The 20,305-nt window shown below is 42.0% G+C and overlaps 1 pseudogene; it reads right to left on the bottom strand.

The window, feature by feature from the left end:
* Positions 1 to 12,864: 12,864 nt before the first annotated feature.
* LOC113419805 (alpha-1-antitrypsin-like) lies at positions 12,865 to 18,301 on the bottom strand (annotated as a pseudogene).
* Positions 18,302 to 20,305: the final 2,004 nt, after the last annotated feature.

Genomic DNA, 20,305 nt, shown 5'->3' on the forward strand with positions numbered 1-20,305 from the left:
TGCAATCCTTTCATAATCATTGTTCACAATTTATATCAATTCACATTGTCAAACTAACATATGCTTATCTAGTTATCAATTATTAATTATCCTGCTATTTATTCCATCAATATTATATTATGCTGTCATCATGGTTATGTATGTCTACATTATATTTTGTATCAGTCTATTAAACTTCTATAACAAAATTATCTATTCTGTTACCTTACCATGTCTTTTTATCCAACCATTGATAAAACAAATCCCATATCACATAAAATTGCTTGTCTTCTTGTTCTCTAATTTCAAATGTCAGTTTACTCATTTCAGCACAGTCCATAATTTTTTTAATATCTTCCTCCTGCATAGGTACTTTGTCATTTTTCCAGTTCTTCGCAAATACAATTCTAGCCTCTGTTAAAACATTTACAATCCAATATTTCAGTTCTTTATTGTATATGTCCAGTATGATTCCAATAAAAAGATCTCTGGTTTAAAGTGTATATGTTGTTTTACCATTTTTTCCAACCATGTGTGGATTTTAGTCCAATATTTCTTTGTGTCCGAACATGTCCACCCCATATGGTAATATGAACCAGGTATCTGGTGACATTTCCAGCCTTTATCCAATGTATTCTTAAACATTCTCTCAAGTCTCGTCGGGGGTAGGTGCTACCTGTAAAACATCTTATACACATTTTATTTATTCGCAGTTGACATTGTCATTTTATAATTTTGAGACCACAATTTTTGCCATTTTTCTAAATCAATCCCATATCCAAAATTTTTCCCCCAAGCAATCATCGTTTCTTTAACTTGTTCCTCCTCCAATTTAAATTCTAATAAATGTCCATAAAGTTTTTAAATTACCTTTTCATCAGTAACCATCAAAATTTTATCTAAATCAGTCAACTTATCATAAATACCTTCTGCTTTAGAGTCTTTATCAAGCCTAGACTGCATTTGCAAATATGAAAGCCAATTCATTTTTACACCTTGTTCTTCCAAACGCTTGCCTAGATTTAAGTTCACCCTTTTCACTCAGTATCTCACCATATCTGTTTGTTCCTTTTTATATATTATTGGATAAGAAAAAGCTTCAATAGTTGATATCCATTTTGGAATTTTTAAGTAATATTGTCTTTTTATCTTCTCCCAGTTCAAAAACAATGCCTCTCGAATATAATGTCTTCTAAAATACCCCTGGAGGCTTTTAAGAAGAAACTGGACAGCCACTTATCTCAAATGGTATAGGGTCTCCTGCTTGAGCAGGGGGTCAGACTAGATGACCTCAAAGTCCTTTCCAACTCTGTTATTCTATGTTAACCCTTAGAGTTTATGCTTGGATGACATTCTCTGAGGAGTGGCAGGATGTGATCCTTTTCTGTACTTCAGCTTTCTACCTTCTGAAGGACATGTCCATTCTGCATTTCTTCTCCTCTCTAGGCCACTCTAGGAATACTTTGGGGTCTTTTCTCAGATTCCTCTGGAATAGACAAGCCATCAGCAGCCAAGGGTATCAATTCATCTTGGATTGCCATGCATCTTCTCTTTTCCCATGCTCCAATACTAAGGGTAGCTAGCAGTCTCTTTTTCTACCGGCCCATCCACCCTCTTTTAACTTCCACTCTTCCTTTCCTATAGGAAAGTTTCTGTCTGTATGGGGGGGAAAATATTATCTGTTATACATTCAGCCTGCACCCATCATAGCAGGAGAAAAGTGGGAAGGACAGCAGAAAATGTGACAGGACAGCAGATATTTAGCTGATATATTCTATTACACTGTAATTTATCCATCGCTGCTTTATTAAGCTGAAAACACAAAGTTTAGACTAGCTGTCCAGCAAAGGAGCGCAGGAAGATTCCATTTATGATAAGAGGGTAATATGAATGAAGACAGTCCTGACCAGACTGAGAAATTTGGCAACACTTTGGAGGTATTCAGTCCAGATTGCAGGCTTACACAATACAGGTGTCCACACATTTATAGAGAAATTTGTTTTTATATAGAAGATGAAAGCATCAAAATGCAGATATGTGCAGGTGTAATCAGCATCTTAAAAATTATTTCCAGCATGCACTCTTATAATTTCCATACATGTTGTGGTCCTGCTAGGGAAATGTCTTCAGGTGGAGAGGAAGTGAAGTCACAAGCAGCAAGTGGCAACAGTCCTGCAGTTTCTGGAGATCCCACCAGGAGCTGATCCAGCAATCTCCTTTATATATAAATATTTTGTTCGAAGGGCAAACAATGAACAGTTCATTCTGCAGCAATATCTCAAAAGGTTAGTTTTTAATATTTTGACGTTTCTCCTAATAAGTTGCCTTTTGCTAGACTACTCAAAGAACCACTGCTATAAATCCAAACCGAAGACCTCGAATTTTCAAGAACTTTATACCCTTGCCTATAAACAAGAATTTAGACCAGGGATATCCAACCTTGGCAATTTTAATACTTCTGGCTGGCTGGGGAATTCTGGGAGTTGAAGTCCACAAGTCTTAAAATTACCATGGTTGGACACCTGTGGATTTAGGCTTTTGGAAGTTTATAACAGTTATGCTTTATTGTTAATACGACATTGACCTATTCTCTCCTGGATTTTGTTTAGCACCAGGGGTTGCATTTTTTCTCCCTTATATAGGAAGTAGGAGTTGGTACTCCATGCTGCATTAAGACGACTGTTAAAACAATACCATATAATAATTTGTGTGATATGTGTGGGTGGGTGCGTGGGTTGGTTATGGCTTTACAAGGGATGCTAATAAATGGCAGATCTTGTGTTTCATGCTCACGTGCAAAGTGATTGCTGTACTTGAGTCTGGCAAATATTTTTTTTCATTCTTGTGGCTGGTTAGCAAACTCTTTGATTCTTGCATTCTCTCTGGACACTTTCCTCTGAATGGGGCAATACACATATACCAGAGTCATCTGAACAAATATACCTGTGTTGTGCCCATTCTAAATCCTCCTTTATCTACTTGGTTTTGAAATCTGCACCTTGTGTTTTCACAAAATGCGGCTTACAAGGGGGTCAAGGACTCTCTGCTTATCTGTCCTTCAACAGAATAACTCTACGGAAACAGACAGTAGAAGGATCAGTTTTGAAATGGACTGGATCGTGTTGGGGACTGCAGGCAAAAAAAAATGCAGAACAACTTTCCCCAAAAGAAGACATTCAAAATATAGCTGAGGGTTGCATTGTAATGCTCTCTCTCTGCGCATCCCTGACATCCCATTACATGCAGAGTGCATATGTGCTTCTGAATGCACATATGTACAGAGGAATAACATGAGAGCAGAAACACATTCTGTCTTTCTCTCTCTCTCTCTCTCTCACACACACACACACACATACACAAACACAATTTTAACTGAAGCTATTTGGAAGGTCATCTCCAGTGCAATCTTTAGGTGATCTGTCATTGTGATTCTGAGTTCAGTAATGTTATATAAATATCTATCATTCCTGTTCTAACCGTCCACCATATTATTTATGCTTCTTACATGAGTCCCTTTGCCTACAGAAGTTCAAGCGGATGTGACCTGAGATAAATGCTGACAGCTTCAAAACTCTGAGTCAGGATTTCCATGGCATCCTCAGCTCAGAGAAACCTAACTTTAAGTTAATATTTGAATTTATCAAACAATCAAAGGACATCACTGTGATTGAACATGAATTATTGTAATGCTCAGAACATATTGTGTTAAGTCTGGGCGGTGGGTCCCAAGGAGAGACAAGACTCGAAGTAGTGACAACAGCTCTTTATTAGGAAACCAGATACTGAGACAAGACTCCCAGCCGCGGCAGCTCCTTTTATAGAGCTGGCTGCGGCTAGGCAGCCTATGACATGCATTTGAGCTTGCCGTGCTTGGTTTTACCCAATCGCGGCAGCCGAATAAGAACCAATCAGAACGCTTAGTTTTGTCCAATCACGGCCCGGCTTTTCCGGACCAATAGGAATGCAGGCCTGCAAGCCTGCTAGTATGGAACATCCCTCCCCTCTTGGTTCCGTCCAAGGGGCGGGGTGATGTAATCACGCAAGTAGGCGGGTCTTCGTACCTGCCTACTAGACTTGCGCAGTTCACAATGTCTCTGCTCACCATCGGGTTCGGACGGGCTCTGCGTCGCTCTCAAGCTGCAAGATGGAACTGCCTGGAAGGGTGAGCCGGTCCTCTGGCTGCGACTCCCGCCTGGTGATTCCGGGTCGGTTGAGTTGCCTGCTCCGCTGCTCCCGCCTGGGCTCTCTGGGCTGGTGGAGCTTGTCCGGCTGCTGCTTCCAGGCGAAGTGCCCGTCCACCACGACTCCCTTCTGGCTGGTAAGTATTGTTGGTTTTTGTTTAATGTCTGTGAGGGGTGTTCTACTTGTACAGATGTTCGTTCATTTTCTGAACTTGAGGTCCCCCCCCCTGATTTCTTGGTTAGAGTCTATGGGGGGAAGCGGCCAGCCTGGATCTTAGCTGGTCAATATGATGTTTCCACGACCTCCCATCGGTGGTCTCGAGCCGGTAGGAGCGGGGGCCTGTGACTTGGGTGATTTTTGCAGGGATCCAAAGTGGGTCCCCTGTAAAGTTTTTGGCAAATACAGTGTCTCCTACCTTGAAGGCGCGGTGCTTGCTGCTGGAACCAAGGGGTTTTTCTGGAGTGTAAGCAGGGTGCAGGCGGTCTAGAGGTGACCTGAGTCTTCTGCCCATTAATAGCTCTGCTGGGCTCTTGTTGGTGGTGGTATTTGGTGTGATATGTTGTAGAAGAAGCATCCTGGTGATCTTCTCGTGGATGTTGCCATGTTCCATTTTGTGCAGAGTTTTTTTTGTAAATTGAACCATGTGTTCAGCTCTACCATTCGCTGCCGGGTGAGCTGGTGATGTCAATGCATGTCGGATGCCGCGGTCTGCTAAGTATTGTTCAAAAGCCAAGGCGGTAAATTGTGGCCCATTGTCAGAAACGATGACAAATGGCAGACCATGCGTCGCGAAAAGTCTATTTAATTTCTTGATGACAGCTTCCGTGGTGGTTGTCTTCATTGTGCTCACCTCGAGCCAATTTGAATAAGTGTCAACAGTGATTAAGAAGGTGTGCCCCTTGGTTGGCCCTGCGAAATCAATATGGATGCGCGACCAAGGGCCTCTGGGTGTTTCCCATTCTAATGGTGGGGCCTTAGGGGAAGCCGAGCGAGTCTCTTGGCATCTGTTACAAGCGGCGACCCAGGTTTCAATTTGCTTGTCCATGCCTGGCCACCAAGCGTAGCTCCTGGCCAGGGCTTTCATGCGCACAATACCAGGGTGCCCGTCATGCAGCAAGTCTAAAACTTTTTTCTGTAGTGTCTCTGGTATTACTACCCGATCTCCCCACAACACGCAACCTCTTTGTGAAAAGAGTTCAGTTTGCCGGCTTTTAAACGGTTTAAAAAGTTCGTTTGGCTCGGTTTCTGGCCATCCCCTCTCCACCCAGCTGAGAACTCACGCCAAACATCTGTCCTTCCTAGTTTCGTAGGCGATGTCTTGCACGGTTACTGGTGGAATGGAGATTGTTTCAATTTGCAAGACTGGTAATGTGGGTACTGGGTCTTCTTGTAAGTCTGGCAAAGGGGAGCGGCTTAAAGCGTTGGCGTGCGAGATTGTCTTGCCAGGGCGATGTATCAATTTGTAATTATAAGCGGCAAGAAATTCAGACCATCTTGTCATTCTAGGTGACAAGATGTGTGGAGTGGGCTTGTCACCCGCCAATATGCCAAGTAGGGGCTTATGGTCTGTAATAATGGAAAATGTCCTACCATAAATGTATTCGTGGAATCTCTTTACTGCTGAAACGATGGCGAGGGCTTCTTTGTCCAGCTGGCTATAGTTCCTCTGTGGCTTGGACAATGTTCTGGAAAAGAATGCAACGGGGGTTTCCGTTCCATTTGGTAGAACGTGGCTCAGGATGGCGCCAACCCCAAAAGGCGATGCGTCGCAAGTAACAGTCAGAGGTAGCGTTTCATTGTATTGCATGAGGACTGCGTCTGAAGTCAAAAGGTTTTTTATCTGGTGAAAAGCGTGCTCTTCTCGCCGTCCCCATATCCAGGAAGCCTTTTTATCAAGGAGTCTATGCAGAGGTTCTGCGACAGTCGCTTTCTGGGGTAGGAAAATGTTATAGAAATTAATGAGTCCGAGGAAAGCTTGGAGGTCCGTTTTGTTCTTTGGTCTGGGGGCGTTTTTGATGGCTTTCAATTTTTTATCTGTGGGGTGAATTCCTTGTTTGTCAAGGAGGTAGCCAAGAAATTCAACCCTTTCAGTGCATAATTGGCACTTTTCCTTTTTCACCTTGAGGCCAGCGTCTTTGAATTTCTGTAGGACCGCCCTCAGTCGTTTTTCCAATTGTTTTTTGGTAGGGGCTGCTACCAGAACATCGTCGAAATAGGGCACGACTCCTTTAATTCCCTGCAGCAATCTCTCCATTAGACTTTGAGAAATGCCCGGTGCGACGCTGACCCCAAACTGGAGCCGGTTACATTTGAACGCCCCTCTATGTGTCACTATTGTTTGGGCTTCGGCGGTTTCAGCATCGACTGGCAGTTGTTGATAAGCTTGAGCCAGGTCGAGCTTTGCAAAGATCTTGCCACCCCCTAGTGAGTGCAGGAGATGTTGGACTACTGGCACCGGGTAGGCGCTCTGCTGCAATGCGTGGTTGAGGGTGGCCTTGTAGTCACCACAAATTCTCAGGGAGCCATCGGGTTTGATGGGGGTGACAATTGGGGTCTCCCAACGGGCATGATCGATGGGTTCTAACACGCCTTGCGCTATTAGTTTGTCTAATTGTTCGTCTATTTTAGGCTTGAGACGGATGGGAGCGGCTTGAGACGGATGGGAGCGATGTCAGGGCTGAGATTAAAGGAGATAGGGGACCCCTTGTACTTGCCTAGATGTTCACTGAAGACTTCTTGGAAGTCCTGGATGAGCGTTGCTTCCCAGTTTTCATCTTCTGTGTGGTTGATGCCTGCCATCTCGATCCCCAACGGTGCGAACCACTGCAACCCGAGTAGGCTGGGTCTGTCTTTATCGACGATTGTGAGTGGTAGGATGGTGGTGTGGTTTCTGAACGAAACTTGAAAATGTCCAGTGCCAACGACCGGAATATGATTACCTTGATAGTCTCTTAATATTAGCTTCTGGTCGCTTAGCTCTTGGCGGCGGATGCTGGGAATTAGTCTTTTGATGGTCCTCCAGGAGACCATAGAGAGGGAGGAACCGGAGTCTACCTCCATGGTGCAAGGCTGATTCTCGATGTTGACCTCTACACGTATCTTTCGTGCGTCTATTGATGAAGCATGGCCGATGGTGACTGTTTGGTGCGTTTCTTCTCTTCTGGGTACCTCGAGGAACTTTCTGGGTCGGCTGTCCCGGTTCCATTGGCTGTCATTATGGCGGTCCTGGTTTATGGTGGGGGTGCCATCTCTTCTTCTTGGGCTGTTTCCCCGTCGTCGGGGGCTGGAATTTTGTTTGTTACAGCATACTTTGGCAATATGCCCTCGTTTTTGGCAAAAACGGCAAACAGCGTCCAGGAACTTGCATTCAGAATGCGGGTGATTTCCTCCACAGCCGGCACATTGGTACCTCGACTTACGACTGTGCCGGTCTTGTTGCTCGCGTTCCGACTGAAGTCTGTGAATTTCTTCCTCTTCGCTGTCAGAAGGGAATTCGATGTCGCCGTGGTGGGTGGATGCTGTGTGTTTGTCTGCTGCGGTTGCCGTCTCGCTGGTGGGTTGCCGGTCATTTCCGTTTGAATGCCGCATTCACGCCGCTGACTTACGGGTGGCCTCAGCTGTGGTGGCTTCGGCTATGGCGTTGGCGAGGGAGATGTCCCCTTTAGCCATCAGTCTGCTTTGGAGAGTTGGGTCTTTCAGGCCGAGGATGACTCGGTCACGTATGGCCTCGTCTAGATTGGCGAATCCGCACAAGCCTCCTAGGTCCCTCAGGTCGGCTACGAACTCTCCAATGCTCTCGCCCTCGCGCTGATCCCTCTGGTAAAAGTCATGCCGACGGATGAGAATCGGCACCGCCGGGGCGTAGTGGTTCCGGAGGATGGGAGCTAGGGTATCCCAATCCATGGTCTTGACGTCTGTTGGCTTTGCGAGTGCCTTGGCCATTTTAAAAACGGCGGGTCCGCAGGGGGTTAGAAAAACCGCTCGCTTCTTGCTGCCGGTGGCGTCCTTCAGGTTGTTTGATTCCAAGAACATTTGGAAACGATCAATGTAGGACTCCCAGTCCTCGCTGGCCGGATTGAATGGTGCGGGTAGCACGGCGCTGCTGGCCATCTTGCAGGTCATCTATGCGCTATCTGCCACGTGCTAGTCAGCTCTGTTGTCTCAGTATCCCATCCTCGTCGCCAGTGTTAAGTCTGGGCGGTGGGTCCCAAGGAGAGACGAGACTCGAAGTAGTGACAACAGCTCTTTATTAGGAAACCAGATACTGAGACAAGACTCCCAGCCGAGGCAGCTCCTTTTATAGAGCTGGCTGCGGCTAGGCAGCCTATGACATGTATTTGAGCTTGCCGCGCTTGGTTTTACCCAATCGCAGCAGCCAAATAAGAACCAATCAGAACGCTTAGTTTTGTCCAATCACGGCCCGGCTTTTCCGGACCAATAGGAATGCAGGCCTACAAGCCTGCTAGTATGGAACATATTGTTTGACAGATAAATTATAAATGTACTTCCCCCAAATGTGTTGCAATTGTACAGAAATGTAATAAATTATCAGGTTATATTGTTAACTTGAGTTAGCCAGAGTACTGTCTGTTGGTTCTGAAGTGTCTATGGAAGTTTCTAAAAACATTCTATCTATGCTAAGAAGTTAAGCAAATAAAGCGAGCAAATGAATATAGAGGTCCTAATTCCATTAAGATGCCAATAACCAACGATGAAGATTAACAGTGGATAAAACCTTACAGATAATTGTTTAGCTAAATATTAATCATGCTTTAGGTATAATGCAAATACTGTATTTCGACAGGGTCATAAAGGTTTTGACCCAGAAATCATTGATTTCAGGAAGTCTAAAGGACATTTGAAGTTTGATGACCTATCAGAATGGTTTTCGGTGGATTCTAATGTCAGTGAATCAATTTAGTGTAGTGTTTAAAAGTTCTGGAATAGAAACTGGGAGATATGAATTCTAGTCCTGCCTTAGGCCCAAAGCCAGCTGAGTGACCTTTGCTCTCTCAGCCTTAAGAAGGTAAAGGCAAAAAATAAAATATAATTTTAAAGAAAAATAGCAGTCTTATTAGGCTAAACTATAGAAAAGAAGGTAACATGGAGACAGGTGAAAAATGAGGGACAGTGATATGCCAAGATATAAGAAAAAGAATAGTTGCATCTTAACTATTATAAAGGGGAGATGCCCATAGGAAGAAAATTCTGGATTTTGCCTTTTGGAATAGACTATCCTCTTGGTTCTTGCTTTCCCAAGCAACTTCTTCTCCATCTCCATATTTCCTTTGTTAGAGCAAAGCAAACCACTGCACTTTGTAGTGTATGGTGAGAACTTAACACAGGTGAACCACGTTAAATAGCAATAGCAATGCCGCTTATATTTATGTACCGTTTCACAATGCTTTACAGACTTCTCTTAAGCAGTTTATAGAATCAGCAACAATCTGGATCCTCACTTTACTGATCTCAGAAGGATGGAAGGCTGAGTCAACCGTCAGCCTGGTGAGAATCGAACTGCCAAACTGCTGGCAGCCAGCAGTCAGCAGAAGTAGCCTTCAGTACTGCATTCTAACTTCCTAACCATTCTAACTGAACCACCATGGCACTTGTTCTAAACACCCTTTCCTTTTTCCCTTCTTTCACTTAGGTTAGGGCAGTGATGCCCTTTTAGGGACCGAATGCCCAAACTACAACCCAAAACCCACTTATTTATCACAAAGTGCCAACATGGCAATTTAGCCTGAATAAGGAGGTTTTGTGAGGAATTTCAATCACTCTTTCACAACTTGACTTCTCCTTGGTGGCACTGGATTTCTTTAACAGCACAGATCAGGAATGATGGGACTGTAGTGCAGTAGCCTCTGGAGGGCCATCACATCCTTCCTTCCTTCCTTCCCCCCCCCCCTCCTTCCTTCCTTTAATCCTGTATATTATAGTTTGTTATTGTTAGTATTTATTAAAGAATCCTGTGTAGCTTAGAAGCTCTCAGCAAAAATAAAACAGCTGTCGTTTGTGGCTCAAGCTATCCTGGGCTGTTATTTACACACACACACACACACACACACACACACACACACACACCTATTTTTATTCTGCTTTCCCTGGCTCCTTGGGAAAGGAATGGCATCTTTTCTCCATCCCCATCTTTAATAGACCCTAGCCCTAACCCCCCTCGCAGCCTTTTAGCTACTATTGTTCCACCTTGCTTCCCCCACCCCTTAAAACAAGGCTAGGGAAGAATGTGTGTGTGTGTGGGGGGAATCTAAGGGGAGGGAAGAGGAGAACCAGGCAGATTCCTCTCTGAATAGCCTCCCACCAGAGATTTCGACTGATTTCCTCTCCGATCCTCTGATGAACAGACCCCACCCCCGTTTTTGGACTGTGGACTACCAGGCCTTTATTTTCCCCATTTTTGGGGGGAGGAAATTGGACTTTTATTGGGTTTTCCCCCTGCCCTATGCCAAAAGGAAAGACAGCTGGGCTTCTCCTCCTAGAAGCCCTCTTACCTTTCCCCCTGCTCCCTTCTCCCTACCTCCCCCCCCAATCCCATTTTGGGACAGAGGAGCGCATGCTGGAAACATGCGTTGGGGCGCTTCGCTCTCGCACAGGGGCGCTTCGCTCCCGCACCAAGGCCCTGGCCATCGCCACGCCACGCCAGGGTGACAGCTCTTTCATCCCTCTGCCATGACAGGGCCACAGGAAGCCGCAGCAGAGAGGTGAAAGAGCCACATGGGTCGCATTGTCACTCCGCATCATAATGGGCTTCAAGGAGGAGGACGGGACCCCTCACTCAATCGATTCCAACTTCGCAAGATCTTTTTCTTTCACGAGAAGTTGGAACTGATTGAGTGAAACGCGATGGAGAAATGTGATAGAGAAATGCATTTGGAGTCGGGCTGGGGTGATGGCATGCGTGCCCACAGAGAGGTTCTCCATCATGGGGTTAGGGTATTGAATTTTGAACAGGTAGTTTTCAACTTACAACCAGAATTGAGCCCAGAATTTATGTTTCCAAGTGTGACATTTGTAAAGTGAGTTTTGCCTCCATTTATGACTTTTCTTGCCACATTTGTTAAGTGAATCACTGCAGTTGTTAAATTAGTAACATGGTTGTTAAGTGTATCTGGCTTCCCCGTTGACTTTGCTCATCAGAAGATCACAAAAGATGATCACATGATCCTGTGACACTGCAAGCAATAAATATGAACCAGCATCAAAATATAAATCATATGATGCTGCAATGCTTATAAATATGGAAAATGGTCATAAGCCACTTTTTTTAAAGTGCCATTATAACTTTGAATGGTCATTAAATAAACTGTTGTAAGTTGAGAACTACCTGTATTCAGGGTGGGATTCAACCAGCATTATTACCAGTTCAGTATTTGCCTTTTGCGCGCACGTGTATTACACCATTAGCTGAGCCACCAGGACAGCGGGTGCGCAGTGTTTCAAAAAGCACTTTTTTCCTGCTTTTTCAACCTCAGCTGTGCTGCGGGCGGGTAGGGCCAAACAGCAGCAGACACAGAACCGATTTGGTGTCTGCTGCTCTTCAGAGCTATCGGTTCTACAGAGCCGGCCAGAACCGGTAGCATCCCACCCCTGCCTGTATTCATTTACTAAACTTTAGACTTCATTTTGTAACTACAACTTACAACAGTCATTTAGTGAGTATTTAAAATTACAATGGCACTGAAAAAATGGCAATAGTACTTATGACCGTTTTTCACACTTACAACCATTGCAGCATCCCCATGGTCACATGATCAAAATTCAGACACTTGGCAACTAGTTCATATTTATAATGGCTGCAGTGTCCTAGGATCATGTGATCAGCTTTTGCGACTTTCTGACAAGCAAAATCAATGGGAATTCCAGATTCATTTAATAATCATGCTACTAACTTAACAAATGCAAAGATTCACTTAACAGCTGCGGCAAGAAAAGTTGTAAATTGGGGCAAACTCAACAAATGTTTCTGGTCATACAAATAGGTGGTAAAAAGATATATAGGCACGTAGAGATGGAGGTATGGAGATATGGGTAGCAATGGATAAAATTTGTGCACTGAAAATTTCTGATCAGATGACATGCAAAGAAAGATTATCTTGTGCAGAATGAAAGAACTAAAGAGAGCAATATTTGAGTCACTTCGAAGTGGGATGGATGGCAAACAAATAGAATAAAGTAAATAAATGAATATATAGGCTGGAGGAATCTCAATCTCCAACTGATCTAATGGTGGATTGTGGTGGCTGTTGTAACATAACAAACATCAATGATAGTATGGCACTTAGGACTTGGATATCTGAGAGATCGCCTACCTACAACTGTTTCTACCTGTTCAATATGTTCTGGCAGAGTGAGTATGCTCCAGATCCCTTCTATTAAATGTTGTCTTTTTATGAGTCCAAGGAAGCATGCCTTCTTATCACCCTTTGGAACAACATCTGGGACAGCAGTTGTTATGGCACTTCGGTGGGATGGGTGTATGTGTTGTTTTTATTGGTTTTGCTGGGAGCCACTGATGACTACTATGTCAGATAGGCAACTATATAAGTTCTTTAAATAAATAATAAGTGACATATATTGCAGTGGCCCAGGACTTCCTTCTACTACTATTTTGGGCAAGGTGTAGCTTCTGAAAGCTCTTCAAGGGCATCCCTATATAAAGTGCTTTGCAGAAGTTCAACTGTGAGATGACTAGGGCATTGGTTACTGTCTGAATGGCCTCCTACCCTAAGAATGAGCATAGTTAGGCACACAAGATAAATCTGTGCAAAGGTTATTGTGATCATAGCTGCTACCTCCTCTTTGAGTGAGCATTTGTGAGACCAGCACCTCTAAGTTATACACTAGTCCCAAATGGGGATGTTCTACCCCATCCAAAATCAAAGGTGAACAATTCCCAGATCCAAAGAGTATTTAGCTGGTTCAGCGTTGGAGGAAATTTAAATATCTGGAGTTAAAATTGTGCCATTTCTACTCATTAAATACCACCTGATTAAAGACAGTTGTTGAACGAAGCTGTTCTAGTGCTTCAGCCTTAACTCCTAAGGGCAAATAATGGACTTGCTAAGGGAACAGAACAATAATGCTTCCCAATAATTTCTAAAGCAATTTAATGATAGGTTTAAAGCAGGAATGGGGACAGCCATTTTATACTCTTATCACCTCTCAAATCAGCAAGAAAGTCAATAGTGATCAGACCAATATGTTCTGCAGTTTGATTCTCACTGGCTCATAGTTGACTCAGCCTTCCATTCTTCTGAGGTTGGTAAAATGAGGACCCAGATTATTGGGGGCAATATGGTGACTCTGTAAACCACTTAGAGTGGGCTGTAAAGTACTGTGAAGCAGTATATAAATCTAAGTGCTATTGCTTTCTAATATGTGCCCTTAATAGGTGCATTCTGACCTATTCCTCAGCAGGGTTTAAATTTTTTTGCCATGAATAATATACTTTCAGTATTTTGTTCTTGAACTATTGCTATGAATAACCTATTAAATGTTACTTCAGTAGATGCAGACATGAGCACCAGGTCCCTGGAAGTGGCAGTTGAAGCTTCTGTTTCTTTCTCATCAATCATTATCACAGCTTTATGAATAGTGTTGTGAACTAAAGAAATGTATTTAATAAAGATTCATTTGCACAGCAGGATCGTAATCCTGCACTTCCTATTGGCCCATATAATGGCAAGTTATGATTGGTTCATTCCGAGCAATCTGATTGGCTGTTGGCGGGCCACGCCAAGATTCAAACGCTATAACGCTATCCATTGGTTATCCGGATAGCAGCTTACTCTATAAAAGAGTGACTGCTAGCCGGGGTTTTGCCTCTGTTATGCTTGTGAATAAAGAGCTGAAGTTCACGGTTTATGGTCTGGTCTCCGTTCATTAAACCCATGCCTCAAACTTAACAAATAGCGTAGAGAAAAAAGATAGGGAGAGAAAGAGCATGTCATTTTGTTTTTAGATGAACATAAATCTGTTTTAGATTGCTATATCCAGGATTCTAAAGCTATTTTAAAGAAGACGAATGAATGAATGGGGAAGATCTAAGAAAACCCTTTTCCAGTTGCAGAAACACCATCTCCCCATCCACCCAAGTTCTTGTTTTCTTTCATAAACCAAAAGAGATGATCCCACCTATGTTGAATTGTCTTTGGTTTTTCAGAGAAGATATTTAGAAGAAACAGGACTTCATAGGAAAAGTAAAGCAGAGAATAGGTACACATAATGAGTAGAGTAAGTTTCTATGGAACTATAGAGTCTGAACTATAATTGTCCCTTGATAATTATGTATTTTCTGAAGGCATTTATCAATCATTTTCCTACACTCCAAAGGGATGTATGCTTTTTAAAAATTCATTAAACACAAAAGGCCAATATGCTACACTTACGCATTTTGAAATACATTATAGTAAAATATTTGCATACCATGAACAGAGACTTCTTTCTAGACTTACAGTAGTCAAATAAACAAACACAGATGATTGTTCTTAACAGGAAATACTGTCACCTTTACCAAAGTATAATTCCTAAGATTATTTTGAGCAGTTATCATGTTTCAATTGATATAAACCAGCAGTGCAAGTCTACACATACTGCATGCTAAATTTTGAAGCAGGTATATCTATCTAGTGCCTCCTACAGGAAAGGGCGGAACTTGTATCTTACCTCTGAGAGCCTGTGCTGGGGCTGTCCTGTAACTCAGGACAGATCTGCTTGGTCAATGAATACATCAGCCACCCCCATAGAGTACATTATATTCTTCAGCTTAATCTCTCCACTTACCAGGCATTTTGGTATATAAACATTTATATTGCTGTCGAAGAAAGATTTCTGAGTTACATTAAGAATGCAATGCAAACCTGGCTTATCTGATGAAAAAGAGGTGGAATGGACTTTCACAAGATTGGGCTACAGTTAGATGATTATCAAACTTTTAAACTACTAAGCTAAAATTTCTGTCCTTGGCCCATTTGTGAATATTTTCATATAATTTTTCTCTCCCTATTTTCTCTCCCTATGACCATAACAACTGAACAAAATCTGTGAACAATATTGGCACAAATATCTAAAAGCTCGATTTCTGTGGCATTTCAGAAAACCCATTTTATTTGTTCCTGCTTTACTTAAGAATCCTACAAGTTGACTAGTTCATCCTTTATTTATGGATAGCTGCTTTCCTGTTGGAATTAATGCCTAGTGTGACCATCTCTCAGCTCAAATTAATATTCAGTTTAGCTACTTATAATATTATGCTATCATAGTCACTGCTACTGAATAAGAGCTGCTGACTGCAATTTTGCTGACTTCACAGGCTTACTAAAATGCTACCTTCACTGTTCCTTCTGTAAAATTCAGATTTGATAGTATGGTGAACAGAAAGCTTGTTGGGCTTCCTAGTACATGTATAAATAGCTTTTAAAAATATATTGGCACAAGCTTATTGAATGGAAAGTCTTGCCTAGGCTGCGGGTCTTGCTACGATCTGCCAAAGTCATTCTCACACATCAACATACTTTGGATACCTTTAGCTCTGTCAGATTTTTGGACAAGTTTGTTTGTTTGTTTGTTAATATGGCTTTTAGTTTGAAGCCTTATTCATAAGAAGCAACTGGCTGGTAATTAGTCTTCAGTTGGCTTATGCCAATCACTGTTTTGGTTTGTTTCATGTGGTCTGACTTTGCATTTACTTTGACTTCTCTCCCCTACCTCCTCCCAGGGACAATGGAAGATCTTTCTTTCACTGTGTAGGTAGGAAATTTGTGTCTCTTCAGATGTTGCTGAATGACTTCCAGGATCTGCCATTAGTGGGTAAGCAGTCTGAAGGGACACAGATTGTATATCTAAATACATTCTTGCTTTTAGAAGCTCATCCCACCATTGTTGTGCTTAATGCTTAATCTATCTTACTTACCTTTCTGAAAGTATACTTTTCCATTTCTCTAAAACTCCACATGACAAGCTGCTGGCCACCCTCTCATGCTGTCCTTTGTCAGGGAGGATAAAATATGCAGCAGTGTGGCCTTCATAGGGCATTTTCAAAACCGTACAAAATTTATCATCGTCACGTCCAATTTCAAACATGCCCATTTGGAACATCATTGGCGCTTTCAAACCGTGTGAGCATTCACATAGAAGTTGTGTTCCTCTGTGTACTTTGGATTAAAAGGCTTCTTCCATTTAATTTAGAAAAGAAGAGATAAATAAGCAAGTAATTTTGAACTGTGTGTCAGGGTTCTGACTGATGCCCTAATAAAAGCAAAGTTTCAAGAAAAATCCAATTGTTTATTAGGAGTGTCATGTCGGCACAGACCAAGTGAAGCCAGTTCTGAACCCACTCAATTTGCACCTTGCCTCTGACCCTCTGACCTGTTTCTCCCTCCCCCCAAGGTATGTCATCAGTCACATTCCCCAACAAAGCAATTTTGTGGGTTGTAGAAGTCTCTCCCTCCGGTTATTGCTGTGGAGATGGCCTTGACTTTGGCCAGCTAGGATGTGCTGTTGTTTTGACTGAGGTGCAAATTCCTCAATGCAGCTACAAGGGTCCATTTCCCATCCCGCTGCCTATGGCAACTTGGGAGCAGGTTAGGGAAGCTTCACGAGTTGACACTGTGGGCCATACAATTGAGGAGTTAAGAGAAATTGGTGTGATAAATTCTGGAAGAGAGGGAGGGAGTCTTAATTTGGTATTTACTGACTTGGGAGGTTGCCAGGAAAATACAGCCTTGGATGCTTGTTCAACCCTTGTAGGGCTGCTTCTGAAATAGAGGGTGTGTTTGTCTGGATTGTAATAAAGCACAGTCTTTTGAAAGAATTGTGCAATTCAGTGACTGTGAGGATAGCTACCCTTCTGGCACAGTTCTACAAGAGAAGGAAATGGTATAGGATCCCCTCCTTGAACAGGGGTTGATCTAGAAGACCTCCAAGATCCCTTCCAACTCAGTTCTAATTCTGATTCTGATTTTGATTCTGAAGCCAGATATTGCTTTGGAACCTGGCTGCTGGAAGAATATAACTTTAGCCACAATGCATAACTAAATAGCTTGAATTTATGGTTTCTAAAGATAGGTATCAGCGGTACTAACTCCTAAGTGGCTGTTTCACACAAACCATCAGAGTAAGATTCCCTGCTGAGCAGAAATCAGTTGTCAGAACAAAGGTTGTGTGGGTAGGAGGAAGGATTAGCAAGCCCCCCCCCCCCTAAAAAAAGCAGGTTAAGGCAAAGCAGAAAGGCATACAGAATGAACTCGAATACAATTATTACCTTTTCTTCTTTGATGTTATCTAGCAAAGTTGAGAACTGTCAGTGTGGCGCTAGGCATATTGGAGGCAGAGGTTCTTTGTGTACCCTCCCCGCCTCCAGTTTCATAATTCCATTGAATGCCTGCCTAGACCATAATATAATAATGTGCCAGGAAACTGAGGTCAGCTATGACTGGCGGGGGGCGGGGGGGAGGAGCCCCAAAGCCTGTTAATTTGTTTTACCTTTCATATAAATATAGCTAATTAGCAGAATTTCAGTGATGGGATCGACTTCGTCAACAAGCTTAGAAATCTTCCCACGGGTTTTCCTTTTGATGTAACTGTTGATGTGCTGCTCAGTTGCTACAGTGTTCTTAAAATTTTCCCCCAAAATGTCTCCTCCATAGAAGTTTTTGAGGCCATTTAAGAACTGCTCTTCAGGATTTAGCTGATTTTGCACAGAGAGAAACTTCCCGATTTCCATCTGGTGTCCAGCTCCTCTATTATTTAGCATGTGCCTTCATTTATCATCCTCTCCTGGATCTCTGATGGCCTAAAATCAAGTCCTTTCAAAATCAGATCTAAAGTGTTATCCTTTGTACCCAAGGCCAGCATTGCAAAGGCGGAGGAGATGCATAAGGGTGAGAAGGCAATATTGCTTCTGTCACCTTGATGGCTTTCACTGGAAGAGATCTTCCTGAAGAGCTTGAAGGCAAAGTCAGAATTACTGTAAACTAATACTTGCATTGGTGTCCAGGCATCTCTTGGGTTAGGTTCATATCGGTGATCGTCACAATTATTCTCGTTAGGATGGATAGAAATGTGTGGGTAAGAATTGTCAGCAAGGATTCCAGTGATAAACAACAGAGAAAATGGTTTTCATTTTCCTCCTCTAAGAAATTCCAAAAAAGAAAATGCATTTGTTCATTTAACAGATTATTTTTGATTTGATTCATTTAAGAGACAATTCAATTAAATTCTGGTGTGTTATAGGTATAAATAAATATTGCTACAATGCTATACTAGTTCCCACCAGCGGATGCCACTATTTCTCAACAAATCACTATTTCTCAAATGAAAATATCAGTTGAATTTAATGATATACTTAAACAGGCAATATTTACCCTAGTCTCATTCATTAAAGTTCCATACTGATTACAGGAAAATATCAATTACTATATTATATCCAGTTTTATTTATTTCTACCTCTTTAACACTTTTAGTATCTTTCTCTAGATTCTTGTCCTAAGAATGAGCATTTATAGCACAATCATCCCTTAGGCATTGTTCTAAGTCCTTAGTTCTAGGTTGGTTCTCTCCTTGCCAATGTTTCTTATATTGACCCACATATTTGCCCAGCTGTTTCTTACATTTGTGTGGAGTCCTTGGTGTTTTGGAAATGGTTGTTCGCTTGCAGACATTTCATTACCCAAATTAGATGCCATCATTAGTACTAGTGAGTGTGCAGTTTGCTCCCTTTTAACATACAGTGGCTTGCCCTAGCAATGTTGGTGGTGGTGTGACTTTATATTTTATATGTTTATTATATTTTTATTACCCGTAGGGAAAATAACCCTTCTTTTTCTTTTTTAATGTTTGAAAACAATTATCTATAACAGCTACATATTTTCCCAGTGTTAGAGGTTATATCTTTTATCCGAGCCATGGTGGTGCAGAGGTTAGAATGCAGTATTGCCGGCTAAGTCTGCCGATTGCCAGCAATTCGATCCCAATGGGTTTAAGGTTGACTCAGCCTTCCATCTTTTCAAAGTCAGTAAATTGTTTGAGCAGGGGATTGGACTAGATGACCTCCAAGGTCCCTTCCAACTCTGTTATTTTATGATTCTATGAATTGAGAACCCAGATTGTTGGGGGCAATGGGCTGACTCTGTAAACCGCTTAGAGAGGGCTGTAAAGCACCGTGAAGCAGTATATAAATCTAAATGCTGTTGGTCATTATGCTATTATCAACATTTCTGGGTGAGTATAGTGAGTATAGAGGGTTGTTGAACTCATGTGTTGCTGAGGGTTGATGTTATTGAGGTCATGTATTGTATTGTATTGTATTGTATTGTATTGTATTGTATTGTATTGTATTGTATTGTATTGTATTGTATTGTATTGTATTGTATTGTATTGTATTGTATTGTATTGTATTGTATTTGAGTTTCACCAAGGAAGCAGATTATAAACTTTGGTCTGATCTAGCAGGCTACTTCTTATATTCACCATATCTATCTTAAAGTTCTTTTCTCAATTTGAGATATTCTTAATTTTCACATATTTCATGCACATGAAATAATTTCATATATTTCATGCTTATGGAAAAACTAAGATGTATGACTTGGAATAGTAACTTACAGTCTGCCCTATTTCTGCATAACTTCTAGTTGTAATTTTATGTAATTCTACTGGAATCCTTCCTTAGTCATAGTTGTAGAATAGTTTTTGTCTGTATGTGGGTGGGGTTTTTTTTGGTCAACCAACTTGTACAGTTCTCCTGGTAATAGAGAAATGTTTTTTTGTGGGCTGATTTCTTATTCCCAGATAATCTTTCTCTTAAAATGTCATATCAAGTCCTGCTTAGTCTGTTTTCTTGCTCTCTACTTTCAGATATTTTAGTTGCTTGAATTACTATCACTGCTTACATTCCATATTATGTATACTGTATTATTTATACCTTTTGAAGAAACACATTAGAATTGTTTAAAAACTGTACAGTTCCAATAAAATATTAGGATAGTTTAGATGAAAATATTTTTTTTCTAGTAGGACTCTTAGGACAAGATTCCCCAAAGAATTGTGATGTTTTAATTTGAAACCTCTCCGAGAAAAGCTGTAGCTTTGATAGCTGTAGCTATCAAATCAGCTAAGGTCCAATCAGCTA

The sequence above is a fragment of the Notechis scutatus genome, chromosome 1 (assembly GCF_049901735.1).
Source record: "Notechis scutatus isolate UNSWTSFEM ecotype Mainland chromosome 1, rNotScu1.2, whole genome shotgun sequence".
Classification (NCBI taxonomy): domain Eukaryota; kingdom Metazoa; phylum Chordata; class Lepidosauria; order Squamata; family Elapidae; genus Notechis; species Notechis scutatus.